The 27,051-nt window shown below is 38.0% G+C and overlaps 1 pseudogene; it reads right to left on the bottom strand.

Annotated features, from left to right (window-relative positions):
* Positions 1-19,638: 19,638 nt before the first annotated feature.
* LOC138434659 (heterogeneous nuclear ribonucleoprotein A3-like) lies at positions 19,639-22,002 on the bottom strand (annotated as a pseudogene).
* Between the last annotated feature and the right edge of the window lie 5,049 nt (positions 22,003-27,051).

The following is a 27,051-nucleotide window of genomic DNA, read 5'->3' on the forward strand; positions in this document are numbered from 1 at the left end:
GGGTGGGGTCCTACTCTGTAATTTGGCGCATTAGTCACTTAAAGGAGCACCCTGGGTGGTCCTGCTCTGTAGTTCAGTGCGTCAGGCATTTGATGGGCCTCTCTGTTGTTCAGCTGCCAATGCTGGCATGAGAGAGAGGCTATGGTGATGGCTCCACCCCCTGTAGGTGACTCAGCAGTATTGCCTTGTTTCCATCACTGCCTGGCTTTCCTCCACTGGCATTTCCCACCACAGTCTCCTCCATCACATCCCCTTGATCTGTCTCTCTGCAGTCAACAGCAGCTCTGGCCCTGGGATTGCTCCACAATTCCTAAACTCTGGCTCCTAGCTGCTGCATCTTCCAGGGGAGCTGCATCTGTGTCCAGGGTATGTATGGCTGTGGCAGGGACTGTCTGATTCTCATTCCATTTAGGCTGCCACAGATCAGCTGTTTCACTCGCAGCCTTAAATGTTTCTCCTCCTACTCAGACAGTTGCCCCGCTGTGGGGATCGGACCTCTGCTTCAGTTCCCCTACCTGCTGAGGGCAGGTCCAGTCCTACTAACTCTCCTGTTTTTCTCCCTAGTTCCTTCATCCTACTGCATTTTGGGTGGGTCCGTATATTCTTTTCCGCTGGTCAGGTACTCCTGTCCACTCTCAGCTGGTGTTCTGCATGCACCTCTGCATCTGAAGGTGTATTCCTGATGTATCTGTGGAGAGAGAAGTACTTTATGTCCACTAACTCCTCCACCATCTTGTTCTCTGCCTACAATTTCTTAAATTAAGACGTTGCTTCCAGAAAAGATCCATTAACCTGAAAATATGCTGCTGCTGCTAAGTCGCTTCAGTCGTGTCTGACTCTGTGCTACCCCACGGACTCCAGCCTACCAGGCTCCTCCATCCATGGGATTTTCAACGCAAGAGTACTGGAGTGGGGTGCCATTGCCTTCTCTGGAAAATATGCTAACCAACCAATTATCATGTCATCACTGTTCAGTAGCTTTTACCTATAAGCAGATACTTAAGGAAATGGAGCTAGGATAGGCAAATGTAGATGCTGTGGAGGTAGAAGACAAGCTCCAGATGTGAAGCGCTGCTGGAGGATTGATTTAGTAAAGGGGATGAGGCAATGTATGGGCCCAGAATTGAATACCTTGGGACAACTAAGCAGAAGAAAGGTGGAAATATTAAGAGGTACTAAAAATAAGCAGAACTCAAATATGCAGAGTAAGCTCTGTTTTCTAGAACAAAATTAAACATATATTTTGGGTTTTCTCCTAAGACTTTTAGATAAGGTTATCAGACATGGTGCTGGCAGGAAAATTTAGTTGAGTGTCTCCATGAGTGTGATGAAATGGCATGCTCATGTTGTATTTTGACAATAGTTTAATAAAGGGAGTATTTATTGTGGGCAGAGTGTGGGAAAACTGCAAGAGATACTGCAGAAAACAATGTTAGTAACAGCTGTCACTATCCTAGGCAAGAGGGGCAAAGGGAGGGGACAACATGGGGAGCCCAGATTATCACCCATGCAAGAAGGGACATGGGGAAGAGAACGGTACTTGAAAACCAGAGACACAGAAGCTGGTGGTGTGGTCTGCCTGACAGCAGCTGTGACTTTTGGTTGAGGGATCAGCCAGCCTGTGGCATAAATACCATGACTTCACTCTCCTTTTTCCTTCTGATCTCATGCCAGTGTTCTTCATTAACCAAACCCATCAGGAAGCCAGTGGGCAAGGGAGCCATTATCAAGCACAAATGTTCTCCCAGAGCAGAGAGCAGGGTGGTGGAGAGGGTATTTACAGGGACAAATGAAAGATACCGTGCATGAAGAAAGGGGGAAAAACTTCCCTCAATATATAGGAAAGAATATTTACTTTCAGAGTTTGGATTGTATAAAAATATTTTCATATGTAAGAAAATTTTCAATAAAACAAAATTCCAAAGAACTTATTTTGAAGATTTATGCAGAAATTTAATTAAACCTATCTGCTCTATGTAATACATACTTGATTATAAGTAACAAGCTTAAATGGATTAGGAGTATATGCTGACTATGTTTTATTTCTATAAATATTTTGAGTTAGAAAACTCATTTCTATGTTGTCTTGAAAAAGACAGAAGTGAAATATTCAGCATATTTTATGTTGGATAAATTAAAAAAAATTATTCAAGTATAGTTGATTGCAATATTATATTAGTTTCAGGTGTATAGCATCAGTTCAGTTCAGTTCAGTCACTCAGTTGTGTCTAACACTTTGTGACCCCTGGGACTGCAGCATGCTAGGCTTCCCTGTCCATCACCAGCTCCTGGAGCTTGCTCAAACTCATGTCCATTGAGTCGGTGATGCCATCCAACCATTTCATCCTCTGTTGCGTCCTTCTCCTTCTGCTTTATCATTCCATGTTTTATGGATAATATTCCATTTAAAGTTATTATAAAACAGTGGCTCTATTTTCCTTGTACTATATAATATATCCTTGTTGCTTATCTATTCTATACATAGTAGTTTGTATCTCTTAATCTCTTACCCTTATTTGACCCCTTCCCACTTCCCTATCCCCACTGGTAACCATGAATTTGTTCACTATATCTGTAAATTTGTTTATTTTTTGTTACATCTATTTGTTCATTTTTTAGATTCTACATATTGTGATAACATACAGTACTTATATTTATCTAACTTTTTTCACTAAGCATAATACCCTTCAGGTCCATCCATATTGGTACAAATGGCAAAATTTCATTCTTTTTTATGACTAATATGTATGTGTGTGTTAGTTGCTTGGTCATGTCTGACTCTTTGTGACCCTATGGACTGTATCCCACCAGGCTCCTCTGTCCATGGAATTTTACAGGCAAGAATACTGGAGTGGGTAACCACTGCATTCTCCAGGGAATCTTCCTGACCCAAGGGTTGAACCTAAGTCTCCTGCATTGCAGGCAGATTCTTTACCACCTCAGCCACCAGGGAAGGCCTATATATGTGCCACTAAATATATGTTTATGTATACATATATATAGTAGCAATAATCCACTCTTATAACCACTTTAAATTTGGATTATTGATACTCTAATCTAGAAAAAGCACTATTAGACAAGCCTGAATCCAATCTGGTCTTTTACTGCTGTTGTTCTGTTATCCAGTCATGTCTAACTCTTTGTGACCCCATGGAATGCAGCACACCAGGCCTCCCTGTCCCTCACCATCTCCCAGGATTTTGCCCAAGTTTACAACCACTGCATTGGTGATGCCATCCAGCCATCTCATCCTCTGATGTCCTCTTCTTCTGCCCTCAATCCTTCCAGCATCAGGGACTTTTCCAATGAGTTGGCTTTTATTAGGTTAATACAACTTAAATCTAAAGATATTAACTTCCTAAGGATACTTACTTTCTAAGGAACTGTGAGTAAAGATAAAATAAATGTGATCTCATGGCTATGTTTATGTATATATTTAGCACTGTTGTGAGAAACATAATTTTTATGACTATAATTTGTGGATAAGAGAGAAAGAGTGAATGAGCTCACAGTTATACTGTACTTACATATGCCAGGCCCTGTTTGAAGCATTTTATATATAGCTATAATTATTTTGTCACATAACAATCTTACACCATTATAATCAAAAGGAAATTTTTCACTGATGAAGTAAGTCTCTCAAGGTCACACAGCTAGTAAGTGGGTTGAATCCAAGAGAGCCTGACATTGGAGTTTGAGTTTTGAACTGGTACTTGATCCTGTCTCATGCTAAACTTGAACAAAGAATGCCCAGATGCATTTCTTTCTGCTCTGGATTACTACTATCTATATTTCAAATCATGATTTTACTTCTGAAGCTAAGAGAACACTCTAACATATCCTCCATACAAATGGTAAGGAATAGTATAGACCATCTTTAGAACTTTCTAATAAGCTGAGTCACTTAGGCAGCTTTTTGCCTATACCAGATGACAAAGATAATTTCAAGTATTTTTTAAAGTAACACAAATTAGTTTTAGGGGGGACGTTGTTTGTTTAACTTATTACTCTAGCATTAGGTAGACATAAGCCATGTGAGTGATTGTTAAATCTAAACACGCTAGTTTTAGCATTGAGTACAAAGTAGTGTGCTGCTTGGAAGAAAATGCCTGGACAATTCCCCTCATAGTTATTATTCTTGATATAAAGCCATTAAAAAAATCTAAAAAATGAAAAACTAAAAAATGAAAAGAAATAATAATAATAAGAAACTTTGGGAGAGAATTCCCTTTCAAAGAAAGATGGCTAAATTAATCTAAAAATGTTGAGTACATTCAGCCAACTGTTTAATGAAATGGGGAGATGTAGGCTCTTCAGGAAAGGATTTCTTACAGTGGCCCTGTGGAATTGTCCTGGCAGGAACAGGGAGACAATCCCTCTAGTCAATTTTTACTGCATTTTGTAAAAATCACTCCATTATAAATACATTCTTTCTCTGATTTGGGGCTCTGCTGCGCATCTCCACCTTCTCTATTTTTACCTTTGCTCATATTAAAAAATTCTATACTAAGGTAATGGAGAAGGAAATGGCAACCCACTCCAGTAATCTTGCCTAGAGAATTCTGTGGACAGAGGAGCCTAGTGGGCTACCTTCTATGGGGTCGCACAGAATCCGACACAAAGCGACTTAGCAGCAGCAGCATACTAAGGTATCTTTGGTGAAAACTTTCTTGAGAATATTTTACTGGCACCTTGAGATGCAGTAAAATAACCCAAGCCTAAGATTCCAGTGTGATATAATGAATATGACATGGGGTCTCTGAAATGATAATTTATACTCATAGGGCTATGAAATACCAATGATTCAAAAAAAAATCATGGGAGAGTTATAGAAGATTTAGAATAGGGCATTTAAAATCATATTTTTTAGGAACAATGAAGTGAAAAATCAATATAGAAAGAATTAGCATTTTCATTTTTCACCAGAGTACTCAGGGCACATTGCCACAGAAATGAATTTACACGATTATTCATCACTCATAATATCCAGAGTTGTAAGCAGTTTCTCAGACATTTAAGAAAATTGTAGCCAATGCAAAAGGCTGTGTCTCTTGTCACCAATATGTGGACTTACTAGTTAAAAGCTAACAAAATGTTTTGAATAAATAGTCTACTGTTAATAAAATCCTCATGTGCCAGAGATAAAGAACCTCAAGTCAGAGTGAGCAGGAACTGAAGCGAAATGCTAGGTGATATAAAAATAAAACAAAGCATAGGCTGTGGTGGAAGGATAGGGCAAAGGGGAAAATGAGGGTGAATTATTGGTCTTATGCCTGAGTGGAAAAGGAGTCCTGCTTGAAGTCTCTTTGGAACCAGAGAGTTAGAGCTGAAATACTAGAACAAAGCCAGGATTATGAAATGACTGCCTTGCCTGAAAATAACGCTGAGGAACACCGTTTGTCTTGACAGAGGCTAGTAACTGAGAAGCTGGCCTTCTCCTAGTGAGCGTGGGCTCAGTCACTTGCAGAAACCAGAAGCCTGAGCATGGGCATTCTGTTGTCTGGCACAAGCCTCATCACCTTGTAAGTGAGCAATTATTTACTGAATGAATGAATGAACACTATTTCTTCATGCAGGTACCACAGATAAGTATCAAATAAAACTGTATCTCCAGTTTTCTTGAGCACCTACCATGGTCCAGGCATGTTTACATATGGGGATACAAAAAGGAAAAACAAAATGAATACAATCCTTGTTCTCATGAAACTCATATTTTAGTTGTCAGAAAATCAACCATAAATAAACACACAAGGATAAACATAAAATATGTCATGTGATGGCAGGTGTTATGAAGAAAAATTGAGTGGAGGAAATGAATAGCGAAGGAGCTGTTATTCTATATAGTATTATTAGTGATGGTTTGATTCATGAGGTGACATTTGAGCAGCCCTAAAAAATTAGAGAGTGACCAAGCAGAAGTATCGGGGAGGGCACTCCAGGCAGAGAGAACAGTGAAGGCAAATGCTTAGAGGCGAGGGTATATGAGACTGATTCAAGGAACAGCAAGTAGAGAGGTGAGCGATGAAAACAGGACAGGAGATTTGGCCTAAGAGGTTGTGGGAAGGGCTTACAAGGTGCTTTGTGAGCTCTGTGAAGGAGTGTGGTTTCAGTCACATGAGCTGATTTAGAAGGATCAAGAGCAGGTGTGTGGCAAATACACTATACGGAAGGCACAGGAGAGTTGGAAGACCAATAAGAAAGGCTATGCTGTATGGATACTGATGTAAAAATCATAAATAAATCATTAGTTAGTTAGTTCAGTCACTCAGTCCTGTCTGACTCTTTGCAACTGCATAGCGCGCAGGGTTCCCTGTCCATCACCAACTCCTGGAGCTTGCTCAAACACATGTCCACTGAGTCACTGATGTCTCCAAACGTCTCATCCTCTGTCATCCCCTTCTCCTCCTGCCCCTAATCCCTCCCAGCATCAGGGTCTTTTCTAAGGAGTCAGTTCTTCACATCAGGCGGCCAAAGTATTGGCATTTCAGCTTCAGTATCAGTCTTTCCAATGACTGATTTCCTTTAGGATGTACTGGTTGGATCTCCCTGCAGTCCAGGGGCTCTCAAGAGTCATCTCCAACACCACAGTTCACAAACATCAATTCTTCAGGGCTCAGCTTTCTTTATAGTTCAATTCTCACATCCAATCATGACTACTGGAAAAACCATAGCTTTGACTAGATGGAGTTTTGTTGGCAAAATAATGTCTCTGCTTTTTAATAGGCTGCCTAGGTTGGTTGTGGCTTTTCTTCCAAGGAGCAAACATCTTTTAATTTCATGGCTGCAGTCACCATCTGCAGGGATTTTGGAGCCCCCCAAAATAAAGTCTATCATGGTTTCCATCGTTTCCCCATCTATTTGCCATTAAGTGATGGGACCGGATGCCATGATCTTTGTGTATTGAATGTCGAGTTTTAAGTAAGCTTTTTCACTCTCCTCTTTCACTTTCATCAAGAGGTTCTCCACTTTCTGCCATAAGGGTGGTGTCATCTGCATATCTGAGGTTATTGATATTTCTCCCAGCAATCTTGATTCCAGCTTGTGCTTCATCCAGCCTGGCATTTCTCATGATGGACTCTGCATAGAAGTTAAATAAGCAGGGTGACAATACACAGTGTTGACATACTCCTTTTCCAATTTGGTACCAGCGTATTGTTCCATGTCCACTTCTATCTGTTGCTTCCTGACCTGCATACAGATTTCTCAAGAGACAAGTCAGGTGGTCTGATATTCCCATCTCTTTCAGAATTTTCCACAGTTTGTTGTGATCCACACAGTCAAAGCCTTTGGCGTAGTCAATATAGCAGAGGTATACTTTTTTCTGGAACTCTCTTGCTTTTTCCATGATCCAACAGATGTTGGCAATTTGATCTTAGTTCCTTTTCCTTTTCTAAATCCAGGTTGAACATCTGGAAGTTCACGGTTCACATACTGTCGAAGCCTGACTTGGAGAATTTTGAGCACTTCTTTGCTAGCATGTGAGATGAGTTAGGATGTATGGTAGTTTCAACATTCTTTGGTATTTCCTTTCTTTGGGATTGGAATGAAAACTGACCTTTTCCAGTCCTGTGGCCACTGTGAAGTTTTCTGAATTTGCTGGCGTATTGAGTGTAGCACTTTCACAGCATTATCTTTTAGGATTTTAAATAGCTCAAATGGAATTCCATCATCTCTGCTAGCTTTGTTTATAGTCCTGCTTCCTAAGTCCCACTTGACTTTGAACTTCAGGATGTCTGGCTCTAGATGACTGATTACACCATCGTAGTTATCTGAGTCATTGAGATCCTTTTTGTATAGTTCTTTTTATTCTTGCCACGCCTTCTTAATATCCTCTGCTTCTGTTAGGTCCATACTATTTCTGTCCTTTATTGTGTCCATTTTCGCATGAAATTTTCCCTTGATATCTCTAATTTTCTCTAAGTGATCTCTAGTCTTTCCTATTCTATTGTTTTCCTCTATTTCTTTGCATTGATCACTAAAGAAGGCTTTCTTATCTCTCCTTGCTATTCTTTGGAACTCTGCATTCAAATGGGTATATCTTTCCTTTTCTCATTTGCCTTTCACTTCTCTTTTTTTCTCAGCTATTTGTAAGGCCTCCTCAGACAACCATTTTGCCTTTTTGTGTTTCTTTTTCTCAGGGATGTTCCTGATCACGCCTCCTGTACAATGTCATGAACCTCTGCCCGTAGTTCTTCGAGCACTCTCTATGAAATCTAATCCCTTAAATATATTTGTCACTTCTACTGTACAATCATAAGCAATTTGATAGGTCATGCTTGAGTGGCCTAGTGGTTTTCCCTACTTTCTTCAATTTAAGTCTGAATTTTGCCATAAGGAGTTCATGATCTGAGCCACAGTCGGCTCCTGGTCTTCATTTTACTGACTGTATAGAGCTTCTCCATATTCAGCTGCAAAGAATATAATCAACCTGATTTTGGTATTGACCATCTGGTGATATTTATATGTAGAGTCCTCTCTTGTGTGGTGGAAGAGGGTGTTTGCTGTGACGCATGTGTTCTCTTGGCAAAACTCTTATTAACCTTTGCCCTGCTTCATTTTGTACTCCAAGCCAATCTTGCCTGTTACTCCAGGTAACTCTTGACTTCCTACTTTTGCATTCCAGTTCCCTATGATGAAAAGAGTATCTCTTTTTTGATGTTAGTTCTAGAAGATCTTTTAGGGCTTCTTAGAACCATTCAACTTCAGCTTCTTTGGCATTAGTGGTTGGGGCATAGACTAGGATTACTGTGATTACTGCTATATTATTTTTTCTAATGTTAATCTGTCTATGAAAAGGCAAATAAATCATTACCATATAAAATTTACCAGTATTAAAAAATAAGGCATGATGACTAAAGAGTTTATATTAGAAGTAGGAAGACAGTTTAATACTGAAAAAAAAGTAAAGCAAAATATAATATTAGCATACTAAAGGGTTAAAGAGAACATCTCAATAGTTTTCAAAGAAGAAATTGGTAAAAGGTACTATATGTTAAATATAAATTCTTGCAAGCTAAGGATAGAAGAGAACTATCTTAGATTGATAAAGGACTACTGCCAACATCCCCTACAAGTATTAGTGACACACATTTAGAAACATTTTGGTTGAAGTTAGGAGAATATATGTTATCAGCCTATTTTTCACTGTTTTACTGAAGAATCTGACTGATGCATTAAAAATAGAAAAAATATTTAAAAATAAAATAATGACAGGGAGGGAGGAAGCAAAGTGATTTTCATTTGTAGGTGATGGAATATATATCAGCCTAAGAAAATATGCAGACAAATGTTAGAACTAAAAAGAGAGTATTAAAGGCTCCCCAAATATAAAAAAAAAATCAGCACATAAAAATAAATCTGTACATCAGCCATAAGCAACAATGAAATCTTAGAGAAAACTGATACCACTCAAAAATTACAAATACACAGAAATAAACTTCACAAAAGATGTTTAATAATTATATGAAAGAAACATAAAATGTTATTGAAGGAAATAATAATGTAAAAATTTGCTATGGTTATGGCTGAAAATATTCAAAACTAGACATATGCCAAATTTTCCCTTTGTTAGTCCATAATTATAATGAAATTAAAATAAAATTCTTAATAGCATGTTGCATAGAACCAGACAAAATGAATTTGTTATCTATAGGAAGGTTTCATGTCCCATAGAGTTCTGAGAAAGAAGAACAAGAGGGAATCTTAATCTGGCAAATCTTTAGTTCAGTTCAGTTTAGTCCCTCAGTCATGTCTGACTCTTTGCGACCCCATGAATTGCAGCACGCCAGGCCTTCCTGTCCATCACCAACTCCCGGAGTTCACTCAGACTCATGTCCATTGAGTCAGTGATGCCATCCAGCCATTTCATCCTCTGTCGTCCCCTTCTCCTCCTCCCCCCAATCCCTCCCAGCATCAGAGTCTTGTCCAATGAGTCAACTCTTCGCATGAGGTGGCCAAAGTACTGGATCTTCAGCTTTAGCATCATTCCTTCCAAAGATATCCCAGGGCTGATCTTCAGAATGGACTGGTTGGATCTCCTTGCATATCTTAGGATAGTTCTAAAATTGAAGCAAAATAGTTTAGACCTAACGCCACGCATTAACTTGGCATTCTGGAGAAATAACTCCAGAAAGAATGAAGAGATGGAGCCAAAGCGAAAACAGTGTCCAGTTGTGGATGTGCAAACACCCTCTTCCAACAACACAATAGATGACTCGACACGTGGACGTCACCCTTACGATTATACAGTGGAGATGACAAGTAGGTTCAAGGGATTAGATCTGATAGAACGCCTGAAGAACTATGGGATGGAGGTTCATGACATTGTACAGGAGGCAGTGATCAAGACTATCCCCAAGGAAAAGGAATGCAATAAGGCAAAGTGGTTCTCTGATGAGGTGTTACAAATAGCAGTGAAAAGAAAAGAAGCGAAAGGCAAAGGAGGAAAGGAAAGATATATCCATCTGAATGCAGAGTTCCAAAGAATAGCAAGGAGAGATAAGAAAGCCTTCCTCAGTGATTAATACAAAGAAATAGAGGAAAACAATAGAATGGGAAAGACTAGAGATCTCTGGAAAAAAGATTAGAGATACCAGGGTCTGCCTGCAATGCAGGAGATCTGGGTTCGATCCCTAGGCTGGGAAGATCCCCTGGTGGAGGGCACAGCAACCCACTCTAGTATTCTTGCCTGGAAAATCCCCATGGACAGAGGAGCCTGTCAGGCTACAGTCCATGAGGTCACAAAGAGTCAGACACAACTGAGCACCTCAGCATAGCATACAGTACAGTGTTTATTTCAAAAGCCAATTCATAAGCTGATTCATTTCTGGTAAATTAGCTATAGGAGATTTTTAAAAATGCAAAGAGTAATTTTCTGGAATTCATAATGACTTAAATAGAGATCCATTCATTAAAGCTTTCTAAACAAATTATGTGATATTGAAAATGCTGTTAATCAAATAGCTTTTTTTTTTTTCTCCTGTGCAGCATGCAGTATCTTAGTTTCCCAACTAGAGATCAAACCTGTGCCCCCTGCAGTGAAAGTGTGGAGTCTTAACCCCTGGACCATCAGAGAAGTCCTCAAATAGCTTTAACACTAGGACTTGTATAAGGAAGGCCCTTCTTGCAGGGAGCAGGCAGTGGTCCCAGCACACATTAATATGCAGACTAAGCACAAGAGAAGGCTTTAAAAATGAAGATCACCATAGGTCACCTGAGAGATCTCAGGCCTAGGTTCTGGAGGTGAACCTGGGGCTCTCTGTTGGTAACAAGACCCCATATTACTCTTATGCAAGAGCCTTTTGACCACACTTTAGGAAAGGTGGGGAAGGAGAATTAGGGGATCTCCTTTCTGGTTCCTCTTCTGGCAAGTAGCAGTGCCATCTTTCTCTTTCTCTTTTCTGTTCCCAAACACAAAGATGTAGGTAGCTGAAATGGATACTGGATGGGCAAAGAGAAATATCAACTACCTTTATACTTTTGACCTTAATATTCTTTAATGTACTTGGTTATTTATTTGAGGTTCTCTGGTATAGTACGCCGGAGAAGGCAATGGCACCCCACTCCAGTACTCTTGCCTGGAAAATCCCATGGATGGAGGAGCCTGGTAGGCTGCAGTCCGTGGGGTCACAAAGAGTTGGACACGACTGAGCGACTTCACTTTCACTTTTCACTTTCATGCATTGGAGAAGGCAATGGCACCCCACTCCAGTGTTCTTGCCTGGAGAATCCCAGGGACAGAGGAGACTGGTGGGCTTCCGTCTATGGGGTCGCACAGAGTCGGACACGACTGAAGCGACTTAGCAGCAGCAGCAGCAGCAGCAGCAGCAGCAGCAGCTATAGTATGCATATAGTATACAGCAGCTACAGTATGCATAGTATGCATAGTAAGCATGATTTGATACAAAAGACTTGATCTATCCTCTGGTCTTAAATTCCAAAACTGTAATTTTGGAATGTAGCCTAAGTCACAGTGGTGCAGTGAAGCTGAAATGAAACATAAGTAAAATGATATGTAATGCAAATGTGAAATCATATCTTCATTACCAGATTTTATTTATTAAAGATAGCTAAAATATTCTAAAGGTAAATGTCTATACTTTTTTGAATATGTGTGGTTTTATTTCAAAAGGTAACCAAAGAACTACAAGCTCTAAATAAGAATTTGACTTTGAATTCTCTACTTGAACAATGTATGCATAGATCTTTGATTTCTTAATAAACCAGATATAACCAGAAAGATCCACTTTTCCAGCCAGGACTACAAATATGATATCTTTCCCATTTTTCTTAGTTAATTATTTGACCTCTCTTCTCTCTTCAGCAGTGGCCACAGAACTGGAAAAGGTCAGTTTTCATTCCAATCCAAAAGAAAGGCAATGCCAAAAATGATCAAACTACCATACAATTGCACTCATCTCACACATTAGCAAAGTAATGCTCAAAATTCTCCAAGTTAGGCTTTCACAGTACATGAACGAAGAACTTCCAGATGTTCAAGGAGGATTTAGAAAAGGCAGAGGCCCAGAGATCAGATGCCAACATCTGCTGGATCATAGAAAAAGCAAGAGAATTCCAGAAATACATCTACTTCTACTTTATGGGCTACGCCAAAGCGCTTGACTGTGTGAATCACAACAAACTGTGGAAAATTCTGAAAGAGATGGGAACACCAGACCGCCTTACCTGCCTCCTGAGAAATCTGTATGTAGGTCAAGAAACAACAGTTAGAACCAGATATGGAACAACGGACTGTTTCCAAATTGGGAAAAGAGTATGTCAAGGCTGTGTATTGTCACCCTGCTTATTTAACTTCTATGCGTAGTACATCATGAGAAATGCTGGGCTGGATGAAGCACAAGCTGGAATCAAGATTTCCAGGAGAAATATCAATAACCTCAAATATGCAGATGATACCACCCTTATGGCAGGAAGCCAAGAGGAACTAAAGAGCCTCTTGATGAAAGTGAAAGAGGAGAGTGAAAAAGCTTGCTTAAAACTCAACATTAAAAAAACTGGATTGTGGCATCTGGTCCCATCCCTTCATGGCAAATAGATGAGGAAATGATGGAAACCGTGACAGACTTTGTTTTCTCGGGCTCCAAAATCACTGCAGATGGTGATTGCAGCCATGAAATTAAAAGAAGTTTGCTCCTTGGAAGAAAGCTATGACAAACCTAGACAGCATATTGAAAAGCAGAGACATTACTTTGCTGACAAAGGTCTGTCTAGACAAAGTTATGGTTTTTCCAGTGGTCATATATGAATATGAGACTTGAACCATAAAGAAAGCTGAGCACTGAAAAACTGATGCTTTTGAACTGTGTTGTTGGAGAAGACTCTTGAAAGTCCCTTGGGCTGCAAGGAGATCCAACCAGTCCATCTAAAGGAAATCAGTCCTGAGTATTCATTGTAAGGATTGATGCTGATGTTGAAACTCCAATACTTTGGCCATCTGATGGGAAGAACTGACTCCTTGGAAAATACCCTGATGCTGGGAAAGATGGAAAGCAAGAGGAAAAGGGGAAGACAGAGGATAAGATGGTTGGATGGCATCACCGACTTGATGGATATGAGTTTGAGCAAGCTCCAGGAGTTGGTGGCGGACAGGGAAGCCTGGCATGCTGCAGTCCATGGGTCACAAAGAGTGGGACATGACTGAGAGACTGAAATGAACTCCTCTATCTTAGCTGTGGAAGGCAGAAGACCAGAATCCCCCTCTGGGATATCATCGGGCCACTTGTCCAAGATGTTCACTTAATAAAATGGGGTTCACTTAATACAATGCACAGTTGCTGGAGCTGTTTTCAAGCATGGTGAGCAGTGGGACATTCTGATCCGTTCCTTATAGGTCCCTGATTTATGAATGCCTTTGTTTCTGTTTTCAGCACTGTGTGCTGCTATTATCTGCTGCTTTGCACCCAGCAAGGATTATTCTTTTCCATTCAGTCATGATATCTGATTTGTACCCAGGTTATAGCTTTGTCAATCACATTTGTGTGCAGAACGCTTGTTTAGCACCTGATGAGGCGGCAGTCCTTCTCTTAAGATTCTCTGTTGTAAGCACGCCAAGATTCTTCGCAGTCATTCGCGGTGTTTCCTACCAATGACCCCAGTCAGAAACTCTCTAATCCTGAGCACAGAGCATAAACTAGGTTGGAATCCTTTTGTTTCTAGCAGCTTTCTCTATTGCTAGGAAACTTTTCTTCTTTCTCCCTGTGCTGTTCTCAATTTCAAGGGGGTTATTAGGAGCAGCAGCCTTCATCAAAGCAAAAAATAGATGCTTTATATTCTTTCCCAGGAGTAGTGTGTATAAACTGGCACTTATAAAATAAGAGGGGCTGGTCCAAAGACTCTGAAAACAAAGAATAAATGCTCCAAAGTGACTTGCGTTTTCTAAATCCCACCTAAGCAAGAGTCAATGATTATCACAGAAATTTTAATGTTTAAATCTTTTAAGTGGGACATGCATTCATTATTTCTTATATGTCCACTTTACATTCCAGTTACCTTACATTCAACCAGCACACTCGCATATGGATACCCACTTAGCCTCTGCAAATATTTTCCTTCACTTGTCTCCTCAAAATTGACTCAAAGTTGCCTTTTTTTCTTTTTGCTTAAAAATGAAAAGTTTAGCTTACCATGCACAAACTTAACCTTTTCTAGTTGATTCATATATCAAGAGATGTTTACATTGCCACATATTATGTACAGTTCAGTTATATATTTTAAGTTTTATTATTAAAAATAATCTAGAGATAGAAAAACATTGAGTAAAATGTAAATACTTTGTTTATAGGTTTAAAGTAATGTTCTTTCAACAAAAAATATTTGCCAGCCTGTAAACTATTCACATGTCCCTGTGAAAATGCTATGCATCTAATGATGGTGATCATTCGAAGTATAATAAGAATATTAAAGGTCATTTCCATTTAAACTTTCTTCTAGACTATGATTATTTCAGGTATGAAACTGTGAATATGAGCTTCTTTGAAGTAAAAATATCAGCAAACCAGGAAACATGGACAATGAAGCTATTTTGTATCTAAATGTTGAGGCAGAGGCATGACCTCATTGGATTTCCATTTTCTCTTATGCATAAAGGGGATATAATGACTCTTGCTCATTTTGTGAGCAAGATATGAGAAAAATACATATTTATGATACATCATCGAATAGCTGAACTTCTAAAAATTGTGTGCAAATTGATTTTTTCAGGTTGAATTAGAAATGCAATAGGAAAAAAATTTTAGGAAATTTATAGTACATTCTTTTATGGATGGTATTGTTACTTTTTAACACCTTATATGTTTAGGTTAAAGTTTAATCCATTATTTCTCTCATAGTAATTTATATTTCACCATACAACAATTCCCTGAAAATAGTTTGAAAGAAAGCTATAACAATTTAGGATTATACTTTCTAATTATAGGAAGGTCAACATTCTAATTAAATCTTTATAAATAATATTTGTAAATTATGTAAAAAATTCTGGTTAATTGGCCAACACAATAATAGCCCCTTCCCCCCCCTCAAGTACATAGGTAAACAAATTTCAGGGCTTTTTTTTCTTTCTTTCTTTTTTTTTTTAAATTCAGAAGGGCTATGAAGCATGTGGGATCTTAGTTCCCTCGCCAGGAACTGAACCTGGGCCCTTGGCAGTGAAAGCACTGAGTCCTAACCACTCGACTACCAGGGAATTCTCAACAAATTTCAGGTTTAAAAAGGCTAAGTTTGGAAGTTTTTGAGCATTTGGAATACTGATAAAGTGTTAATAAAAGTGATAGGGGACAATATGAAAAAATTGTAGTGTATAGATTTGGAAGGTTAGTTTGAAGGAAAATGGTACACATTCTCATCAGAGCACTGTAGAAATTTATTGCTTATGAATATATTTAATTGTAGTATACTTATTGATTTAAGTCTTTTTTAGTCATATTCATTTCATAATCACTAAATCCACCTGCAAACCTGGAGGAAGAAAAAGGAAGAAATACATGTACAATACTGGGTATATATTTATACTTAAATTATACTTAACTGAGCCTTATTTTATAATTTTTTTTCCATTTATGATGTCTACATAGTTCACACTTGGTTCACTGAAGTTATGTGACTGAATTTTTATCTATAGCTGGATAAATACACCATCTTGGCATATTAGAATTACAAACCAAACGGTAAAGAACAATGGTGATTCATGATTAGAGCCAAGAGAAAAAGTTACTTAGTAACAAATGCATAAACTATCTGTTCCAGCATTCACTAGTATGTGAGGCACGTTTTGTTCCATCTCTTATGCAAGGTCTTCTCAAAAACGAATGAGATAAGAAAAACACATTGAAAAACTTTTTATATCTATAGTCTTAAAATTTTTCATTAGTTTTTAGCAGTGTGAAAAAATCTTTATCTTTTTTTTTAAATTTCAGTGTACCACCATTTTAACTGTATCCTTAAATATTCTACATCTCTATTTTTAATGACTTGTGGTATATTCCCTGTGAAAAAAATACCATTAGCTCAATTGCCTTTTCCCTCTACGTGGTTTAGAGTAGAAAGACTGTTTTGTCTTTTATAAACATACAAAATGACATTGTTTAGCTTTCCAGATCTCTTAAGTGGTAATTTGGGGAGAAAATCGTTCTCCTACCATAGCTGTTGTACAAAACGACAAAGGTGAAACAACTGCTTCTGTCCCAAAGGCACAGCTGTCCACACTCAAAGTGAATGTCATTCCTAGAATCAATTGTGTGTTGAGAAAGAAGCCACTCAAGGCACTAGACTATATTTTCAAAAAGTAAAACAAAGGAATCTCTAATTTATAGGGTTTTTTTTATAGGAGGAGAAAAGTATAGAGTCATTTTTTCATTTTTTTAGATGGCTTAAATCTCACTATTGACACATTGCTTTACATTTACCTTCCAATTTTTTTTTCCCCAGTGCAGCAGTCTTCATATGACCAAAGCAATATTTACCCCCAAATGTTAACATTTTAACTCAAATGTCCAAAGTGGAAACACCTAAAGAATTTTATTGGCCATAACAAACAATATAAATTGAAAAAAAATTTTTAGCCTCCCATCAAAATAAATATTTTTCCAGTTTGGTAATATTATATAACATAATAACCAGAGTAACATTTTAATTTCCCCTCTTTGTTTAATTCAGGCAATGCTTTTTATTTCTCCCTATTTTATTGATGGGGGATTGTTCACATTGTGAAACATGTTTCTTTTCAAAGAGTTGGACTATCATTCTAGGTCTCATTAGCCATGGGAGCTCAGCAAACATGAAAACAGTTTGGGACCAGCAGTACTTAGATTCCAGGCTGTTCGTTCATGTTAAAGTCAATCCATGGCTCCAGATGCAGAACTAAGCTTCCTAAGAGTCTGGGAAGAGCCATGCACATATCATACTCAAGCCAGATGGGTGGTGTCGTTTTTTTACAGAATGAAAGCAAGCAAAAATTGAGGCAGACACCATCAGGTCACATAAACTGGGTGTATGGGGGAGAGATTACTAGGCAAGGTTTCATATTTTAGTTGGCATGCTGGGGGCCAGATCTTACTCCAGGCATTCCAAATCCTATAATCTGAATGGCCATATTCATTGCAAGGCTCACCAGTGTTCTTAAACCACTGCAGGACTTTGAAAGGACCTGTGGATTGAAGGACTTTGGTATGTGGTAGTGTTAATGTAGTAGATTGACACAGAGTAGGGACTGATATTATTTAAAATACTTTAAGTGCTTCAGATTTAGAAAAGGCAGAGGAACCAGAGGTCAAATTGCCAACATCCATTGGATCATCAAAAAGCAAGAAAATACCAGAAAAACATCTACTTCCACTTTATTGATTACACCAAAGCTGTTGACTGTGTAGATCACAACAAACTGTGGAAAATTCTGATAGAGATGGGAATACCAGACCACATGACTTGCCTCCTGAGAAATCTGTATGCAGGTCAAGAAGTAGCATTTAGAACCATACATGGAACAACGAACTGGTTCCAAATTGGGAAAGGACTACGTTAAGGCTGTATATTGTCACCCTGCTTATTTAACTTATATGCAGAGTACATCATGCAAAATGCTTGGCTAGATGAAGCACAAGCTAGAATCAAGATTTCCGGGAGAAATATCAACAACGTCAGCTATGCAGATGACACCACCCTTATAGCCGAAAGCAAAGAAGAACTAAAGAGGCTTTTGATGAAAGTGAAAGAGGAGAGTGAAAAAGCTTGCTTAAAACTCAGCATTCAAAAAACTAAGATCATGGCATCCAGTCCCACTACTTCATGGCAAATAGATGGGGAAACAGTGGAACCAGTGAGAGACTTTATTTTTTGAGGGGATCCAAAATCACTGCAGATGGTGACTGCAGTCATGAAATTAAAAGATGCTTACTCCTTGGAAGAAAAGCTATGACCAACCTAGACAGCATACTAAAAAGCAGACATTACTTTGTTGACAAAGGTCCATCTAGTCGAAGCTATGATTTTTCCAGCAGTCATGTATGAATCTGAGTTGGACTATAAAGAAAACTGAGCGCTGAAGAGTTGATACTTTTGAACTGTGGTGTTGGAGAAGACTTTTGAGAGTCCCTTGGACTGCAAGGAGATCCAACCAGTCCATCCTAAAGGAGATCAGTCCTGAATATTCATTCGAAGGACTGATGCTGAAGCTGAAGCTCTAATACTTTGGCTACCTGATGGGAAGAACTGACTCCTTGGAAAAGACTCTGATGTTGGGAAAGATTAAAGGTAGAAGGAGAAGGGGATGACAGAGGATAAGATGGTTGGATGACATGGATATGAGTTTGAGCGAACTTCAGGAGTTGGTAATGGACAGGGAATCCTGGTGTGCTGTAGTCCATGGGGTCGCAAAGAGTCAGACATGCTGAATGATAAACTGAAGCACTTCATTTTTTTTTTAAAATTTTGAGATTTTTTCATTTGAAGGTAAATCTTAATGCTATTAAATTCACAAATATGCTAATTTAAATACCCAATTCTATTGTCTAAAACACATATTGCAAACATACAAATATCTATTCTCTCCACATGTCAGAGCCATTCATTTCATGGTTTGGAAATGGGGAGAATAGATTTCCCCTGAAACTGCAAGTCAGCAGGTGTTTCTTTACAGTTAACTTTAGCAAAATTCATACAAAATAGTAATTAACAATGATCTTCTTTACTTGTTAACTCAGAAGGAGACACCTTCAAAACTGCATTTTATTAAAGCTTCTGTACTGAAATTAGAAAAACTGAACTACACAAATATTGAAAAGTTAAAAATTCCTTAATTTTCTATTCCTGGTACCACTACCACAGTTTACAGAGCAATATACCTGATGTAATGAAGAGAAAAAAGAAAAAGACAAAGCTACAACAGATGAAAGACCTCAGGAATGTACATCTAATTGACACTACATTGCATTAATCAATAGCTGCACTTTTTGCAAACTGTGGCTATGACAGTTCCAAACAAGAAGGGTTTCCTGTTTAAGCTGCAGTAACTTTTCTGACTATGGATCATCGTTCCTTCTGTGGCAGATTTTTACGGTTCCTCTAATGCATTTGGGACGACTGTCTCAAAGTAACCCGCAGCTTTCCTGACAACTCCTCTCTCTCTCCTGCTAAGAACTGTAGCCTTTTCCTTCTCAGTTTTTAGAACCTTCTGCTACCATATCCACCACGTCCACCACCAGATCCATAACCATCACCACAGGGACTGCCCGAGCTTCTTCCACCAAAACTACCCCCTTTCATGGGTCCATAATTTGATTGCTGTTGTCCACTATAATTTCCAAAATCATTATAGTTTCCACCACCACCATAGTTGTCTCCAAAATTTCCTCCTTCATCGTGACCATCATATCCTCCACCACTGCCACCATATCCACCACCTTGGTTTCCACATCCTGGTCCACCACCAGTGGGAGCTCCTCTACTACCATAACCAGGACCACCGCCATAGTTGCCAGCATCACCTCCAAATCCATTATACCCGCCATCACCTCCTCCACAACTCCCTCTGCTGCCACACCTCCACCACCATAGCCTCCTTTTCCATTGAAATTTCCACCACGGCCAAATGCTGGGGGCCAGCGTGAGGAATCCCGCCCGTGACAAAGTCATGAGGAAGGAAGCCTGACATGATCAGGCTTCAGGATTTCCCCCTGGAATTTCCTGAGCATGTACCCCCAAAACCAAAAAATCTGCTGGCCTTTGTACTCTGCTCTTTTGATATTCTGTGGAAAAAGTCAAATCAGGGCTTTAGTCTTCTGCATTTGAAAGGGATGTTTCAGTTAAACCCCTCTGATAGCTCTCTAGCTTGCCTAACAGGTTCCCCGGACCTCTTACAGCTTGTGAATTGCTTACAGCCCCCCAACTGTGAGAGGCACAAAGCTTAAAAGCATCTTAAAGATACAGAGCTTTTTCTAAAGAGCTAAAAATCATATTGGTGATGGGTTTTCACTGTTGACTCAATGATTGCCGCCAGGCCTCCATATTCTTTCTCTTTTAGGCACCTGGGAGGATGTTAATCAATGTAAACTGGATATGGAAAAAGATATATAATAGTTTTGATGTTAGCAACACTAGACTTTTGAGTTAATTACTTTTCTTTTGCTATAAATCACTGTACTCCTTTTACTTGTCATAAATTGCTGTATCTTTGCTATGTAAGAATGTAACTTTATTTAGTGCTTTCTGAGAGTGGCACCAAACTTTGGGAAGATCAACACAAATAAGTCTTCTAGTTAACAAACCCTTATCAGAAAAAAGGCTATAAAATGTTAATTGGCCCTTTTTGGCCAGAAGATGATGTAAATCACCTAAGACTTGTGTATACAACTAAGTATGCAGAGAGAAAAGCCTGGTTTTGATGAGTCTGGGCTGCTAACACTACATAATTTCGTATTACCCATTGATCTCTATGTACAATCAAAAAGGTATAAAAAGCCTTTCTAGACAATAGAGGCAGGGGCCAGTTACTGGACTGGTTTCCCCCATGTCTCCTCTTTACTCTTATTTCAGGCTGAATTCACATCTGGAGCGGGGCGGCTCACCACGTCTACTTACTTGCCCTGGCTTTTAAGACCCGCACAAAAGGGAGTCTAAGGCGGGGCACCCTTCGATATTCAAGTGGGCGCCGGTGGCCCAAAGCAGATGGTGCAAGCTCCTTGTCTGGAACTTTATTGGCCTTCCCCGTAAGCCAAGTTATTCAGCCTACTTTCTCCACTTAATTTTCCTACTACACTATTTCTTCATAATCTAATCTTATATTAATAAATAAATAAGTTTTTTCCTCACCTATCCGTCTCTCCTTCGAATCACCCTAGATCCACCGGGGCTGGACCCCAGCAGCAAAAGTTACCTCCACCACCTCCAAAGTTTCCTCCACGACCCATAAAGTTGCCGGATCCACCTCCATGACCTCTTTGTGATCTGGTAGATTGCATCTCTTGTTTAGAAAGGGCCTTTTTCACTTCACAATTATGCCCATTAATAGTGTGGTATTTCTGAGCAACAATTTTGTCAACTGTATCATGATCATCAAAAGTTACAATCCCATTCTGCCTGTCTTCCATAACTTCTACGGTTTCAATCTTGCCATACTTTTTGAAGTAGTCTCTCAAACTATATTCTTCTGTATCTTCTTTAATACCACCAACAAAAATTTTCTTCACTGTTAGATGGGCACCAGGCTTTACAGAATCCTCTCTAGAAACAGCTCTCTTTGGTTCCACTACATGCCCATCAATCTTGTGTGTTCAGGCACACATTGCTGCCTCCACTTCTTCAACACAGGAGTAAGTCACAACAGCAAAGCCCCCGGAACGTTTTGTTTGGGGGTCTCTCATCACCACACAATCTGTAAGTGTGCCCCATTTCTCAAAATCATTCTCTTAAGCTATCATCTGTAGATTCAAAGCTCAGATCACCAATAAACAGCTTTCTCAACTGCTCTGGTTCCTTGGGATCATGACCCTCCATTCTGAGACCAGACTCACCTCTTCCAACTTGAGTACAATATGGGACCCTGAAGTACTTCACCTATCAGTAGAGGGGGGAAAAAAAAGCTAAAATCTTATCATCTGCTAACTTGAATAAAAGGATCTTGTCTTCTTTAAGTAGACTGTCATTTAGGAATTGCTCTTACATGAATGAATACATATAGATGCTTTAATTATTAACTTATTTAATCTTTCTGACAACAAAATAGGTGTAATCATTGTATACATGGGGAAACTGGGCATATTGGTTGAGTAATTTGTCCAAAGTCATAGAGTTACTACCTATGTCTATTCGATCCCTGGATTGGGAAGATCCCCTCTAGGAGGGAAAGGCAACCCATTCTAGTATTTTTGCCTGGAGAATCCCATGGACAGAACTACAGTCCGTCGGGTTGCAAAGAGTCAGGCACAACTGAAGTGACTTAGTACGCATGCACAAGAGACACTCTTTGGTCCTATTTTTAGCCAGCCACCACTACTGTTTACTAGCAAACAATATCAGTGCTGTTAGCACACCAGCCACCTCATGAGAACCTTGGAAGGAGATTTAAATGATTTTTTTTTTTTTAATACAGCTGAATCTGTCTCTAATGTGCTGTTACCTAGCACTTTGTAACATTTTACAGATCTATGGCTTGGAAGACTGACTGGTCCAGGCTCTCAGTGTTTTACTAAATCATCTCTTATCCTTTGTTTCCTCCACACGATATACTAAATGACTTAACTTTGGGTACATTTTAATTATTTTTATCTTAATCTATCAATCCTAATTGATTCACTATTTTCACAGGCCGTTTAGCAATCATGTAAGTTCCTGTATAATTCCTTATACTTTCTTACTAGCATGGAGTCAAGATGGCTCTAAATGCATTGGGTTAGAATTCCACTTCATCCAATTAATTGATATGTAATTAAAGACATGTTTATTCTTCAGCAACATGATGATAGTAATACATCCTTTTAGGTTTGATGAGGATTCCTTGAGATTAAATGGGGTAGCCAAACCCCCAGCATGCAGTCAATTACTGAGTAGGCCTTGAACATTTGGTGGTTCTTTAACTTTCTTAGTTTTGAGCCATTTCTTCTGAAAATTCCAAATTTCCTTATGGTAAAAATGAACAATATTGGTAGGAGCATTATTCTTTTTTTCATGCACATGTTTTAAATATTAATGTCAAATTTATGGATAGTTTCTTTTATGGCTTTGTACTTTATATATCTCAAAGTTCTTTTATACTCCAAGATTGCAAATATATATTTTGAATGCTTTTGTAGTTTTATTTTAAATACTTTATGTTTTAATGACGTATAGTTGATTTACAATGTTGTGTTAGTTTCTGGTATTCAGCAAAGTGATTCAGTTATACACACGTATTCTTTTTCATTTTCTTTTCCATTATGGTTTATTATAGGATATTAAATATAGTCCTTTGTGCAATATGATAGGACCTTACTGTTTATCCATTCTCTATATACAATATAATAGCTTACATCTACTACTCCCAAACTCCAAATTCACTGTTGGCAACCACAGGTCTGTATTCAATAGACATTTATGTTTTCCATCTACCTCAAATATATGTTGCTTTTTGTTTTGGCACCAAGTTAGGAATCCAACCATTTTTTTTTTTTCATCTCCATTTGTTCAGTCCTGTTCTCAGTAGTTTGAAATGCCCCTTAAACATGTATTCTGGTATATTAAGGTATCACTGTCATCCAATTCTAATTGTTATATTTTTATAACACTCTAAAATTTGATAGTGTAAATTCTCTCTTTCCTTCTTTTGATAGAATTCTTTTTGGCTATTTTTGTATCTCTTCTGAGAACTAAACTGTGAAATTTCATTTAAAAATCTTTTTAGGCTTTGAATTATTGCATTTATCTTGTAACCTATTTAGTGAAGAATAACTACTTTTAGTAAATTTTATTTCCATTTAGAATAGGATATGTTCCTATAACTAATTATATCTTATTTTATACCTTATGGTAATATTTTTATTATGGATATTGCACATTTGCATTGGTTTTATTCCTAGATATTTTCTGTCATTTTCAATTATGACTAACCCTTTCTTTACATTTTCTAAACTTTCTATTGCTGATGTTTTGATAGGTATGCCTCATCAAGTGAGAAAAATTCTTCTTGTATTACATATTTGCCCCCCCAAAAAAATCATTAATAGGAGTCATTTTTAATAAATGGGCTTTTTGCTTTTATTAAAATGATTTTGTGTTTTTTTTATGTTTAATCCTTTAAAAAGTAAACTGCATTAAAACATTGTACAGTGTTTTATAGTGTTTGTTTGTTTATAGTGTTTATTGTATAGTGTTTACCTTGCATTTCTGGAATCAAACAACTTTTAATACACTGCTATATTTAATCTATTAACTTTTAAAAAAAGTTTTGCAGCTACACTTAAAAGTAAATTCAGCCTATGGTTTTACTTTTAATGCCATGCTTATCTAGTTTAGGTATCAAAGTTTTAAAATTATCTTAGAAGTACACAGAAAGATTTCTCTATATTTTTCCCCAATACTTTGGAAGTTTATCTCTAAAATTTTCTAGATTTCTAAAATCTATAAAAAACCATTCCTTGTATATCTTAAATTCTATTTTAACTAGGTATCTTGTATTTGTTAAATCTGGCAGCCATAGCTTAGAACAAATCTGGCAACTATAAACTTATTTGCTAAATCTGGCAACCATAATAAACACTTCATAAATATGAGTGGCTATATGACTTTACTGCTTTGAAATCAGAGTATTTTGCCTGCTGAGATTTCTTTTGACAGCTAAACACTGGTAAATTTTAATGAATGTTCTCTTGGGTACAGAGTTCTTTATATATTCATTATTTATAAAACTAATTTTGAGAATTATCTGTGCTATTGAATTCTAAACAGCTATAATTAGTTTCAGTTTACTTGATCTGTCCATTTATAAGCAAGATATTAAAATCTTGTTCCATGTCCACTTCTAACTGTTGCTTCCTGACCTGCATACAGATTTCTCAAGAGGCAAGTCAGGTAGTCTGGTATTCCCATCTCTTTCAGAATTTTCCACAGTTTGTTGTGATCCACACAGCCAAAGCCTTTGGCGTAGTCAATATAGCAGAGGTAGACATTTTTCTGGAACTCTCTTGCTTTTTCCATGATCCAGTGGATGTTGGCAATTTGATCTTAGTTCCTTTTCCTTTTCTAAATCCAGCTTGAACATCTGGAAGTTCACGGTTCACATACTGTTGAAGCCTGACTTGGAGAATTTTGAGCACTTCTTTGCTAGCATGTGAGATGAGTTAGGATGTATGATAGTTTCAACATTCTTTGGTATTTCCTTTCTTTGGGATTGGAATGAAAACTGACCTTTTCCAGTCCTGTGGCCACTGTGAAGTTTTCTGAATTTGCTGGCGTATTGAGGGTAGCACTTTCACAGCATTATCCTTTAGGATTTTAAATAGCTCAAATGGAATTCCATCATCTCTGCTAGCTTTGTTTATAGTCCTGCTTCCTAAGTCCCACTTGACTTTGAACTTCAGGATGTCTGGCTCTAGATGACTGATTACACCATCGTAGTTATCTGAGTCATTGAGATCTTTTGTATAGTTCTTCTGTGTATTCTTGCCATGCCTACTTAATATCCTCTGCTTCTGTTAGGTCCATACTATTTCTGTCCTTTATTGTGTCCATCTTTGCATGAAATTTTCCTTTGATATCTCTAATTTTCTCTAAGTGATCTCTAGTCTTTCCTATTCTATTGTTTTCCTCTATTTCTTTGCATTGATCACTAAAGAAGGCTTTCTTATCTCTCCTTGCTATTCTTTGGAACTCTGCATTCAAATGGGTATATCTTTCCTTTTCCCCTTTGCCTTTAGCCTCTCTTCTTTTCTCAGCTATTTGTAAGGCCTCCTCAGACAACCATTTTGCCTTTTTGCCTTTCTTTTCCTCAGAGATGGTCCTGATCACTGCATACTGTACAATGTCATGAACCTCTGCCCATAGTTCTTCGGGCACTCTCCATAAAATCTAATCCCTTAAACCTATTTGTCACTTCCACTGTACAATCATAAGCAATTTGATTTAGGTCATACTTGAATGGCCTAGTGGTTTTTCCTACTTTCTTCAATTAAAGTTTGAATTTTGCCATAAGGAGTTCATGATCTGAGCCACAGTCAGCTCCTGGTCTTCATTTTACTGACTGTATAGAGCTTCTCCATATTCAGCTGCAAAGAATATAATCAACCTGATTTTGGTATTGACCATCTGGTGATATTTATATGTAGAGTCATCTCTTGTGTGGTTGGAAGAGGGTATTCGTTGTGATGCATGTGTTCTCTTGGCAAAATTCTTGTTAACCTTTGCCCTGCTTCATTTTGTACTCCAAGGCCAAACTTGCCTGTTACTCCAGGTAACTCTTGACTTCCTACTTTTGCAACCCAGTCCCCTATGATGAAAAGGGTATCTCTTTTTTGATGTTAGTTCTAGAAGATCTTTTAGGGCTTCTTAGAACGATTCAACTTCAGCTTCTTTGGCATTAGTGGTTGGGGCATAGACTAGGACTACTGTGATTACTGCTGTATTATTTTTTGTAATGTTAATCTGTCTATGAAAAGGCAAATAAATCATTACCATATAAAATTTACCAGTATTAAAAAAATAAGGCCTGATGAGTAAAGAGTTTATATTAGAAGTAGGAAGACAGTTTAATACTAAAAAAAAAAAAGTAGAGCAAAATATTATATTAGCATACTAAAGGGTTAAAGAGAACATCTCAATAGTTTTCAAAGAAGAAATTGGTAAAGGGTACTATATGTTAAATATAAACTCTAGCAAGCTAAGGATAGAAGAGAACTATCTTAGCTTGATAAAGGACTACTACCAACATCCCCTACAAATATTAGTGACACACATATAGAAACATTTTGGTTGAAGTTAGGAGAAGAATATATGTTATCAGCCTATTTTCACTGTTTTCCTGAAGAATCTGACTGATGCATTAAAAGTAGAAAAAATATTTAAAAATAAAATAAT

The sequence above is a fragment of the Ovis canadensis genome, chromosome 2 (assembly GCF_042477335.2).
Source record: "Ovis canadensis isolate MfBH-ARS-UI-01 breed Bighorn chromosome 2, ARS-UI_OviCan_v2, whole genome shotgun sequence".
NCBI lineage: Eukaryota > Metazoa > Chordata > Mammalia > Artiodactyla > Bovidae > Ovis > Ovis canadensis.